Below are 12,568 nucleotides of genomic sequence, written 5' to 3'. Positions count from 1 at the left end.
CAAGGCGCCCTCCTCCGTCGTCCCCCTTTCTCCCTGCCTCTCCCAAGTCTGGCCTGGGCCACCTAACACTCTCACCAAATAACCTTACCATCCTCACAGGACAGTCCGCTAAATATTGCTCGCCCTCGCCCAGCGTATCACAAGAGCGCTATCCACTCAGAAAAAAAAATCTCCATAATACATGCACCCAGGAAACCTCTAGCTAGGTACTGTATATCTTGCCCCAATAGTTTCCATCAAAGCACCTTACTCTATGTCTTCAGTAAAGGAAAACTGCTTGAAATTCCCTATGTAAGATACCAACGATGCCCTACAATAAGCATTTTTTAAACAATAAGAGCTAAGAGTTCTTGAGACCCATACCAGCATTCTTGTAAGTATGTAACATGCGTTCTCTCCAATCCTAACAATGCTTTGAGGTAGGAGCCTTTATCCTCAGTTTACAGGGGGTGAAAGGCAAAGGGAGATGGGGTGATTTGTCCAGTCAGGCAACTCTGGAATCTTAACTCGGGAGCACTAAACGGGATCATTATGTTGGCTTCAGGTTCACTCATTACTCATACAAACCCAGCAACTAAATATTACATGCTTGTAAGATAATCACATTAATCTATATGCAGAGTGATGATGAACGGTTACAAAAGGAGGTGAAAGCAAAGTAAGAGTGGAGTAAATGAAAGAGTGGAGAAGGGTCGAGAATCAAGAGGAAGAACGCAACAGGAGAGAAAAGAAGCAATTTCTGTGTAACGGGAGGCTGTGAGACCCACAGATCAGTGGGTCTTTCCAGTTCCTTCCCTCTCTTCTGCATGGCACCTATTCCAGAGCTGTTTCTCAGTGACCAGGTGTTCAACACACATGCGTTTTCTAAATTAGAAAGCAGGAGTCAACTCTCCCATCACTGTGTACCTGGTAAAAAAAAAAAAAAAAAAAAAAAAAGACGATTGTTGACCGGGCGCAGTGGCTCACGCCTATAATCCCAGCACTTTGGGAGGCAGAAGTGGATGGATCATTTGAGGTCAGGAGTTCAAGACTAGCCTGGCCCACATGGTGAAATCCCATCTCTACTAAAAATACAAAAATTAGCCAGACATTTGGTGCATGCCTGTGATCCCAGCTACTTGGGAGGCTGAGGCAGGAGAATTGCTCGAACCCCAGAGGTAGAGGGTACAGATGGCACCACTGTACTCCAGCCTGGGCAACAGAGACTCCATCTCAAAAAAAAAAAAAAAGACACTTGTTGATGGCATGGGAGAAAAAGCATATGACAGTGCCCTTCCAAAGTTTCCACTAGCAGGCTGTCTGGATGTGTTTTCCATTGCTTCACAAACCAGACAAGGTTCCTTCTAAACGCCAGCGATCACAACAGAATATTCTCATGTGATTGTCTGATCTAAAAATAAAACAAAAGAATATTCTCTTGTGATTGTCTGATCTAAAAATAAATAAATAAAAGGAGAAAACATTCCAAATGTGCAGCCACCATAAATTCCAGCCTTGTAGAGAAGCGGATGATAATGACTACAACATCAGACCCATCTTTCCTTATCTCACACTCCAGGTGGGAAGCCCCTCCTGTGTGCTCCCGTGGCATCTGACCTCTGACACGTTGATGAATGATGATGAACTGCTGAAGAGAAAAGAGATGGAACCTGCAATTGCAGGTAGCTAACCTGTCTTCCCAGGAAGCCTCTGGCCGTTCCTCACTCTACAAACTGTAAGCATAGGCCTTCCAAAGGGATCATAAGACTTGGACTAGATTGCCTGAGCTTCCCTCTCCTTTGAATCAAACTAAGAACAGAGTTTGCCTCTGTGACTTTCCTTTTTGCTAAATTTCCATTGTGGTCCAGCCCCTATGCTCTATCCCGCCCCATTTTTCTGATTGATACACTTTTGTCACTTGTCACTTTTGTCTGATTTCAGTCATGTCTTGCACACTCTGACACTTTAAGATGTTGCTTAGTTGAACTTTGATCCTTAAATGTTGGTATTTAATGTAAAGAAGATAAACGTATTTTCTTGTTTTTTTTTCTTTTTTTTCTCAGACAGGGTCTCCATCACTTAGGCTGGAGTGGAGTGGCGTGATCATGACTTCCTGCAGCCTCAACCTCCTGGACTCAAGCGATCCTCCCACCTCAGCCTCCTGAGTAGCTGGGACTACAGATGAATGCCACCACACTCAGCTAGTTTTTTAAATTTTTGTAGAGACAGGGTCTGTCTATGTTGCCCAGGCTGGTCTCAAACTCCTGGGATCAAGCGATCCTCCCACCCCAGCCTCCCAAAGTTCTGGGATTACAGATGTGAGCCACCGTGCCCAGCCAAATTTATTTTCCTATACACCATGCTGTTCCAGTACTGCCATAGTTACATTTCCCTCTTTTTTCGTATATGCCGTATGTATTGCATATATATCAATGACAGGTATATAGAAAATAATTTCTTAAAGCATTCCTAGGCTGGGTGTGGTGGCTCATACTGGTAATCCTAGCACTTTGGGAGGCTAAGGCAGGAGGGTCACTTGAGGCCAGCAGTTCAAGACCAGCCTGGGCAACATAGCGAGACCTCATGGCTACAAAAAACTAAAAAATACTAGCTGGGCATGGTAATACATGTCTGTGGTCCACAATACTTCGGAGGCTGAGGCAGTATGATGGCTTGAACCCAAGAGATTAAGGCTGCAATGAACTGATTGTGCCACTGTGCTCTAGCCTGGTGACAAAGCAAGACTCACCAAAAGAAAAAAAAAAATGGCCAGGCGCTGTGGCTTACACCTGTAGTCCCAGCACTTTGGGAGGCCGAGGTGGGTGGATCATCTGAGGTCAGGAGTTCGAGACCAGCCCAGCCAACATGGTGAAACCCCGTCTCTACTAAAAATACAAAAATTAGCTGGGCGTGGTGACATATGTCTGTAATCCCAGCTACTTGGGAGGCTGAGGCAGGAGAATCACTTGAATTCGGGAGCTGGAAGTTGGAGGGAGCAGAGATCTGCCACTGCACTCCAGCCCAGGTGACAGAGTGAGACTCTGTCTCAAAAAAAAGAAAAGAAAAAAAGCAAAAAAAAAAAAGCACAAGCTAGTCTACTTGGGTCATATCCAACTTTGCCACTTACTAGCTGTGTGTTTCTCAGTTGCTTCATATCTAAAAAGGAGATAATAATATAATCTAATTGTAAGATTGTTGTGAATAGAATAGTATCACGCATAAGCACTTTATATGTGCTTTTTAAAAGTTTTAAAGGAAAAACAATGATAAAATTTAGGTAGAAAGAAGAAAAAAACAATAATCAGCGGAGATCGCGCTGAAGAAGTGATATTCATTTTATTATCTATGAGGAACAAAAAGGAGTTGGATATACAAAATGTGGGGGAGAAGCTTTTCAGGAAAAGGAAATAACGTGTAAAAGCCAAAGGCAGAAAAGAGCTTGTTGAGTGCAAAGAATAAAAATCTGAGAGGCTGCTGGGTGCAGTGGCTCATGCCTGTAATCCCAGCACTCTGGGAGGCCAAGGTAGGAGGATTATGTGAGCTCAGGAGTTCGAGACCAGCGTGGGCAATATACCAAGACCCCACTTCTACTAAAAAAAAAAAAAATTTTTAATCGATCAAGCATGGTGGTGCATACCTGTAGTCCCAGCTACTTGGGAGGCTGAGGTGGGACGATCCCATGAGCCTGGCAGTCAAGGCTACAGTGAGCCATGATCGTGCCACTGCACTCCAGCCTGGGTGACTGAGCAAGACCCTGTCTCAAAAACAAATTTAAAAAAAAAATCGAAGAAGCTGAGGATTAAGAAGCTCAAGGGAAATGGCTTAAGACTATATCAAGAAGTCAGGCAACATCAGAGAGATAGGTGGGGATTATACTTGCCTTGCAAGTCAGAATGAAGAATTTGGGTTTTATTCTCAGGGGAGGCCTTTGATGATTCTTTAGTCAGGAAAGGAAATAGTTCTATTTGTATTTTAAGAATGTCAGCCAGACGTAGTGGCTCACGCCTGTAATCCCAGAGTGCTTTGGGAGGCCAAGGCAGGCTGATTGCTTGATTCCAGGAGTTCAAGACCAACCTGGACAACATGGTGAAACCCCATCCCTACAAAAAAAATTTTTTTAATTAAAATTTTTCTACTGCACACACAAAAAAGTTGGAAGATATCAAAAGATAGAAGTAGGATCCCTAGTTAGGAAGCTGTTGCAGTTGTCCAGGAAAAAGAAAATCATGGCCTAGACTGAGGTGATAGCAGCTGAGAAAAGAAGTACATGGATTTATATTGAGGAAGGAGTGGAATGGGAGGGTAGAATTATTAAGGCCTTGTTGAAGATTGAATGTGGGATAGGGAGAAAAAAGGAATCATAAATAAATTCTAATTTTCTGACTTGGGAAGACGGGCCGCCATTTAGTTAGATGGAACGGTTTTAAGAAATCAAGAGTTCTATTTTGAACATATTAGGCTTAAGACACTTTTGAAATATTTGTGGGGTTTTTGTTTTGTTTTGTTTTGTTTTTTGAGATGGAGTCTCCCTCTGTTGCCCAGGCTGGAGTGCAGTGGCGTGATCTCGGCTCACTACAGCCTTTGCCTCCTGGGTTCAAGCAATTCTCCTGCCTCAGCCTCCCAAGTAGCTGGGACTACAGGCATGTGCCACCACACCCAGCTAATTTTTGTGTTCTTAATAGAGACGTGGTTTTGCCATGTTGGCCAGGCTGGTCTTGAACTCCTGACCTCAGGTGATCCGCCTGCCTTGGCCTCCCAAAGTGCTGGGATTACAGGCATGAGCCACCATGCCCAGCCACTTTTGAGATATTTGAATAGAAATATTAAGTCAATAATTTGATGTAAGACAAAAATTAAGAAGAGACTTCTTAGGAGGTATGATGACTTTGCTTTGAAAATCGTTAGCGTTAGAGGGCATTGAAACCCATGGAAAACAGATGGGATTATCTAGGGAAAGACGTAAATAAAGAAGAGAAAGTCATCTAGGATCTAGCCCTGAAGTATCCCTATTAAAGGTTGAGTTGGAGAGGAAAAGCCAGCAAAGAGAGTTGAGAGGGACTGGGTAGGGGGAAAATCAGGAGAGAAACATTTGAAAGGTAACAAAAGAGAAGTGTGTATGAGGAGCAAGGGAATAAGGACCAAGTCAGTGCCAACAAGAGGTCACAGCCAAGTACTATAAGGACACAAAATGTCACTGGATTTGGCAACCTGGATGTGGGTGCTCTTGATAAGATTCATTTGTGTGGAACAGAGAAGACAGATACTAGGTTGTAGTGGATTACAGCATGAATAGAAATTTAAGATGTGTGCTGGGCGCAGTGGCTCATGCCTGCAATTCCAGAACTTTGGGAGGCCAAGGCAGGCGGATCATCTGAGGTCAAGAGTTTGAGATGAACCTGGCCAACATGGTGAAACCCTGTCTCTACTAAAAATACAAAAATTAGCCAGGTGTGATGACGCACACCTGTAGTCTCAGCTACTCGGGAGGCTGAGGCAGGAGACTTGCTTGAACCTGGGAGGTGGTGGTTGCAGTGAGCCAAGATCGTGGCACTGCACTCCAGCCTGGGCAACAGAGCGAGACTCCGTCTCAAAAAATTTAAGATGTGGAGACAGCCTAATCAGACAACTCCATGTCCCCAGAAATGATGGCAGGGATAACACACAATGAGAGGGTGGATCTGTGAGGCACTGGGGTGCTCTGCTCTGAATGGCTGGTGGGAAATCTTCCCTTCAAGAGCACTTCACATACTAAGACCTCCAGATGCACCCTCAAGGGAGATGTGTGGCTTCCACACCAGTGCCTTCTGGGGCCAGGACTTCATCTCCAAGCTGCTTGGATACCAGCTCTCTCAGTGGTTGCCCTTGTCCACTTTAATCACCTGTACCCTTTAGCTGTCATCCTCCTATCCCATCCCCATCCTCCACCCCATTACCCCAGTCCTAAGGAACTACTAAACTATTTTCTGTCTCTATAGCTTTCCCTAATCTTGATATTTCATGTAAATAAAATCACATAATATGTAGTCTTTTGTGACTGGCTTCTTTCTTAACATAATGTTTTCAAAATATATCTGTGTTGTAGCATGTATCATACTACTTTCCTTTTTTTTTTTTTTTTTTTTTTTGAGACGGAGTTTCGCTGTTGTTGCCCAGGCTGGATGGAGTGCAATGGTATGATCTCGGCTTACCGCAACCTCTGCCTCCCAGGTTCAAGCAATTCTCCTACCTCAGCCTCCTGAATAGCTAGGATTACAGACATGCGCTACCTTGCCGGACTAATTTTTCTTTTGTTTGTTTGTTTGTTTTTTGAGACGGAGTCTTGCTCTGTTGCCCAGGCTGGAGTGCAGTGGCGCGATCTCGGCTCACTGCAAGCTCCGCCTCCCAGGTTCACGCCATTCTCCTGCCTCAGCCTCCCGAGTAGCTGGGACTACAGGTGTGCGCCCGCCACCACGCCTGGCTAGTTTTTTTTGTATTTTTAGTAGAGATGGGGTTTCACCATGTTAGCCAGGATGATCTCGATCTCCTGACCTCATGATCCAGCCGCCTCGGCCTCCCAAAGTGCTGGGATTACAGGCATGAGCCACCACGCCCAGCCAAAGCCCGGCTAATTTTTTGTATTTTTAGTAGAGATGGAGTTTCTCCATGGTGGTCAGGCTGGCCTCGAACTCCTAACCTAAGGTGATCCACCCACCTCAGCTTCCCAAAGTGCTCGGATTATAGGCGTAAGCCACCATGCCCGGCCACTGCTTACCTTTTTATGGCTGAATAATATTGCATTGTTAGATATACCACCTTTGTATCCGTTCATCAGTTTATGGGCATTTGGGTTGTTTCCACCTTTTGGCTATTATGAATAATATGTTATAAACATCGTGTACAACTTTTGTTGTGGACATATGTTTTCATTTCTTTTGGGCATACCTGGAAATGGAATTGCTAAGTCATGTGTTAACTCAAACTTTCACGTTTGGAAGAACTTCTGGATTGTTCTCCAAAGTGGCTGAACCATTTTACATTCCCAACACCAGTGTACGAGGGGTCTGATTTCTCCGTATCCTTGACAACCATGGTATTATCTGAATTTTTGAGTCCAGCCACCCTAGTAGATGTAAAGTAGCATATTTTGTTGTGATTTTGATTTGCAATTCCATGATGGCTAATTATGTTGAGCCCTTTTTTATGTGTTTCTTGGCCATTTGTTTATCTTTGTTGGCAAAATGCCTGTCCATATCCTTTGTCTATTGTTTGAGTCAGTTATCATTTTATTATTTAATGTATGGGTTCTTTGTATATTCTAGATACAAGCCCCTTATCAGGTATTTGATTTGGAACGATTTTCTCTCATCCAGGAGATTGTCCTTTTACATTTTTAAATGGTCCTTTAGCCGGGCGCAGTGGCTCATGCCTGTAATCCCAGAACTTTGGGAGGCTGAGGCAGGCGGATCACTTGAGACCAGGAGTTGGAGATGAGCCTGGCCAACATGATGAAACCCTGTCTCCACAAAAATACAAAAATTAGCCGGATGTGATGATGCATGCCTGTAATCCCAGCTACTTGGGAGACTGAGGCAGGAGAATCGCTTGAACCTGGAGCGGAGATCCCACCACTGCACTCCAGCCTGGGCGACAGGGTGAGATTCTGTCTCAAAAAAAATAAGTAAATAAATAAAGTGGTCCTTTAAAAAATGAAAGTTTTTAATTTTGATGAAGTCCAATTTATTTTCTTTTGTTTGTGCTTTTAGTGTCATATCATTGCCAACTCTGAGGTTGAGAAGATTTAGACCTGTTTTATTTTTTAAATTTTTTAATTTCAGCTCTTACATTTAGGTTTCTGGTTCATTTTGAATTAATTTCTTTAAATTGTGTGAGGTGAGGGTTCAATGTCATCCTTTGTGGGCGGCTATCCTGTTGTCCCAGCATCATTTGTCAAAAGGCTATTCTTTCCCCACTGAATGGTTTTGATACCCTTGTCAAAAGTCACTTGACCATAGACATACGGGTTTATTTCTAGACTCTCAAATCTATTCCATTGGTCTACATGTCCATCTATCTTAGTCCATTCAGATGTCTATAACAAAATGCATGAGACTGGGTAATTAATAAAGAGCAGAAATGTATTTCTGCTCAGTTCTAGAGGCTGGGAAGCACAAGACCAAGGTGCCAGCAGAGTTGGTGTCTGGCAAGGGCTGCTCTCTGCTTCCAAGGTGGTACCTTCCTGCTCTGTCTTCCATGGTGGAAGAGCAGAAGCGCAAAAAAAAAAAAAAAAAAAAAAAGGGCCTAGCCTAGTTCCCTATGTCCCTTTTATAAAGCACTAATCCCATCCATGAGGGCAGAACCCGCATGCCTGAATCACCCCCTAAAGGCCTCACCTCTTAAACTGCTGCATTGGGGAATAACTTCCAACATGAATTCTGGAAGGGACACAAACATTCAAACCATCACGCTATTTATGGCGTTACCACAATGTCTTGTTTACCATTGCTGTGTAGTAATTTTGAAATCAGGAAATGTGAATCCTGTAATAGAACTTGCCACACAGGCTGAGGTTTCAGGGAATGTCAGAGAGTAGATGAAGCTAGAAGGTCACAGCTTTTACTCAGGATTCTGAAGTAAAACTTAGGTAAAAAGGCTCTTGTGGCTGGGCACAGTGGCTCATGCCTGTAATCCCAGCGCTTTGGGAAGCCAAAATGGGCAGATCACTTGAGGTCAGCAGTTTGAGACCAGCCTGGCCAACATGGTGAAACCCCGTCTCTACTAAAAATACAAAAATTAGCTGGCCCTGGTGGTGCACATCTGTAATCCCAGCTACTCGGGAGGCTGAGGCAGGAGAATCGCTTGAACCCAGGAGGCGGAGGTTGCAGTGAGCTGAGCTCACGCCTTGGATTCTAGCCTGGGTGACAGAGCGAAACTCCATCTCAAAAAAAAAAGGGCAGGCGCAGTGGCTCACCCCTGTAATCCCAGCACTTTGGGAGGCCGAGGAGTGCAGATCACCTGAGGTCAGGAGTTTGAGACCAGCCTGGCCAACATGGTGAAACCCCGTCTCTACTAAAAATACAAAAATTAGCTGGGCATGGTAGTGCATGCCTGTAGTCTCAGATACTAGGGAGGCTGAGGCAGGAGAATCGCTTGAACCCGGGGAGGCAGAGGTTGCAGTGAGCCAAGATCGAGCCACTGCACTCCAGCCTGGGTGACAGAGCAAGACTCCATCTCAAAAAAAAAAAAAAGAAAAAAAAAGAAAAGAAAAAAAAAAGGCTATTGTGACTTAGGAAACAATTCATGTATCTCATAACATGCGCTGAAGGAAGAATTGGCTATTTCCTGGTTAGCACAGTACTCCACAGCCTGGGAATAAGAAGTTGATTCCCTAACAGGAAAGCATCAATCTTCTTTTCTTAGAAGAATAGACAGACCTGACTTTAAAACTTAGTCATCCTACTCTTCCAAGCTATTTGATCTTACACAAATTACCTGCTGAAAGTCTTGGTTTCCTCACTTGCTAATAAGGAACAATTATGCCTACTTCATAGAGAGGTTATAAGGATTAAATGAAGATATGCCTGTAAAATACCTAGCACAAGTGCTCATGTGTTTCTTTTTCCCAGGACCTTCCTTCTGATGATGGAATAATATTTGTCAAGGAGTTCCGGAATAAAAAACAAACACAAAGACAAAGATAAAAAGCTTGTGGATGAGAAACTAGATGTGCCTTTGGTGTGGAAACTGTTCTGGATGTCCTTAGACTGTAATTTAAGGAGACTCATAATGGAGATTTGAGATTTAATGCATATCAGAATTCGTATGGAAGTTGAAATAGCCCAAGGAGAGGATCTAGAATGAAAAGAAAGGACTGAGAAGGAATTTGAGGCAAAACTCATATTTAAGGGGCAGTAGGGAAAAGGGTAAGGTGAGATTCTTGAAGAAGGTATAGTTCTTGCAGTATTTTGTGTGTACGTGTGTGTGTGTGTGCATGCTATTAAAATAATCTCAAGCTTGTTAGTTCAGCCTCTCCCCCTTAAATATAAAGAGCTTCCCCTTACCAGCCCTATTTTGTCATACTGATGTCCTAGGGCATGGTTACAGAGGATGCTCATACAGGGTAATGAATGAGGAACCCAACAGAGTCTTGTGGTGAGGCAATTGTCAGTTTAATGCAAGTTCAGGAAGGAGCAAGGCCCTCTCCATATCTCTGTGAGAAGAGATTGGGGTAGACCCTGGGGTGGTGGTAATGAGCAGGTTGCCATTCAGGTGAAGGCCTGTCTGACGGGGAATGAGGAGTCAGCTCCCAAACCTCTCCTGGGGACAGAAATCTCCTAGCTCTGGGCTCTCTCTCTCATGGACAACTTCAGAGATTAGCTTTTTAGGTTTCTAAAGGCCCCTCTGGAAATCCTTCACATTGCTACGTTTCTCCCCAGTTTTTTCCCCCAATGGTCTTTATGCCTCATCATATACATGCCTGCTTCCTAATCAAATCAAATCAAAACTGTTTTCTTCTTTCCCCTTGGTTTGATGGTCGGTCATACCTAGAACCCAAGCAATTAGTAACTGAAAACTGATGCCTCTTTCTAAGATATTCCAATCCATCCAGAAATTGTCTTTCATCTTTCTATTCAGTAAATAAAAGAAAAAAATAAGTTTCTATATCAAGAAAAACTAAAGATTCAGACCCTGCTCCATATATATATATATATAAAATTTTTTTTGAGACAGTCTTGCTGTCGCCCAGGCTGGAGTGCAGTGGCGCGATCTCAGCTCACTGCAGCTCCATATATATTTTAAACATTGTTGAGATTACATATTACATATAGTTTTGTATCCTGCTTTATTTAATACTATAGTTTGAGAACATTTTCATATTACCAAAAGACATCCTAAACATCATGTTTAACAGCTATATAATTGATCATTTCATATTACAATATTTTTCACCATTCCTATATCTAGTATAATGGTCTTTAATGCATAAAAGACTGACAAAATAGGCTGGGCACAGTGGCTCATGCCTGTAGTCCCAGTACTTTGGGAGGCCAAGGCAGGCAGATGGCTTGAGCCCAGGAGTTCGAGACTAGCTGAGGCAACATGGCAAAACCCCATCTCTACAAAAAATACAAAATTAGCCAGGTGTGATGGAACATGCCTGTAGTCTCAGCTATCCAAGAGGCTGAGGTAGGAGGATCACCTAAGCCTGGGAAGATCGAGGCTACAGTGAGCCAAGATAACACCACCACACTCCAGCCTGAGAGCAACACCCTGTCTCAAAAAAAAAAGAGGGGGTACTTACAAAATAGAAAAGATGAATTCTACGTATTTGTTGAAAAGCACAATCTCAGTCTGTCATTTCTCACAGCATCTATCAAAGGCTATCAGTCCACTCACTCTCAGGTACCCTACAATCCCCCAAGCAGTAGGGACCTAGGTGCCTAAGCCATATTCTGGTTGCTTGTTACCATGTTTTGATGTTGGGCCATAAGCCCTAAGAGAAAAGCTAGAAGACTTAACCCAGTGGAAGTGATTGTATTCGTCTGTGCTCACGCTGCTAATAAAGACATACCTGAGACTGGGTAATTTATAAAGGAAAGGGGTTTAACTGACTCACAGTTCAGCATGGCTGGGGAGGCCTCAGGAAACTTACAGTATATGTCCTTCTTCACATGGTGACAGCAAGGATAAGTGCAGAGCAAAAGGGAGAAAGCCCCTTACAAAACTATCAAATCTCATGAGAACTCACTATCGCGAGAACAGCATGGAGGTAACTGCCCCCATGATTCAGTTACCTCCCACCCAGTCCCTCCCATGACACGTGGGGATTATGGAAACTACAATTCAATATGAGATTTGGGTGGGGACACAGCCAAACTGTATCAGTGGTCATCTTGTCTAAACAAGGATGCTGTTGAGCTCATTATCCACTAGCTCACACAGTGCCTCTTTTTACAAGAACCTTTTGTGTTCTGCAGAATAAATCTATGTCTGATCTTACTACCTAGAATCGTTGGCTTCTTCTGAGTAATTGGTCTGCTTTTATCTTATGGATACTGTAAATTGTATGACTGATCAGATTTCCTTTTATCCACAGGCTGCTAGAAAGCTTCTAGCCAAATTTGTGGTCCTCTTAGCAAGTGTATAGGTCAAATGATATATATTTTTGGCCTCATTCCTGGCTCTGTTTTATGTCCGTCTTTGCCATTGTTTTTCTCTCTCCCACAGAATACGTGAGATTATCTTGCATTTTATACAGCTCTGCCTGCTGCCTTAAGCCTCTTCTGAAACTAGGCAGTTGAGCATACTGGTTCAGAGCCTGCCTCTGGCATTAGAGCCACTGTCCCTCCATTTTTTCTGTACCTCAGTTTCCTCCTCCATAAAAAGGAAATACAGTATTTGCTTCATAGAGTTCTGATGAAGATTAAATGACAAAATACATGTAAGGACCTCAGATGTGTGGCTAGCTTGTGGTTAAGCACTTAAAAGAAATTTTAAAATAATTAAAAAGAAGTCATTGTAATCATTCTCCTATTATTGGAGTTTAACTTTGTATAGAACTCACTCCAAGTAGAGTTAGTACTAAGTTCAAGAGTGTGAATGTTTTGAAGGC

Source organism: Pongo abelii, chromosome 10 (assembly GCF_028885655.2).
Source record: "Pongo abelii isolate AG06213 chromosome 10, NHGRI_mPonAbe1-v2.0_pri, whole genome shotgun sequence".
NCBI classification, from domain to species: domain Eukaryota; kingdom Metazoa; phylum Chordata; class Mammalia; order Primates; family Hominidae; genus Pongo; species Pongo abelii.
Note: the sequence above shows the minus strand (reverse complement) of the source record.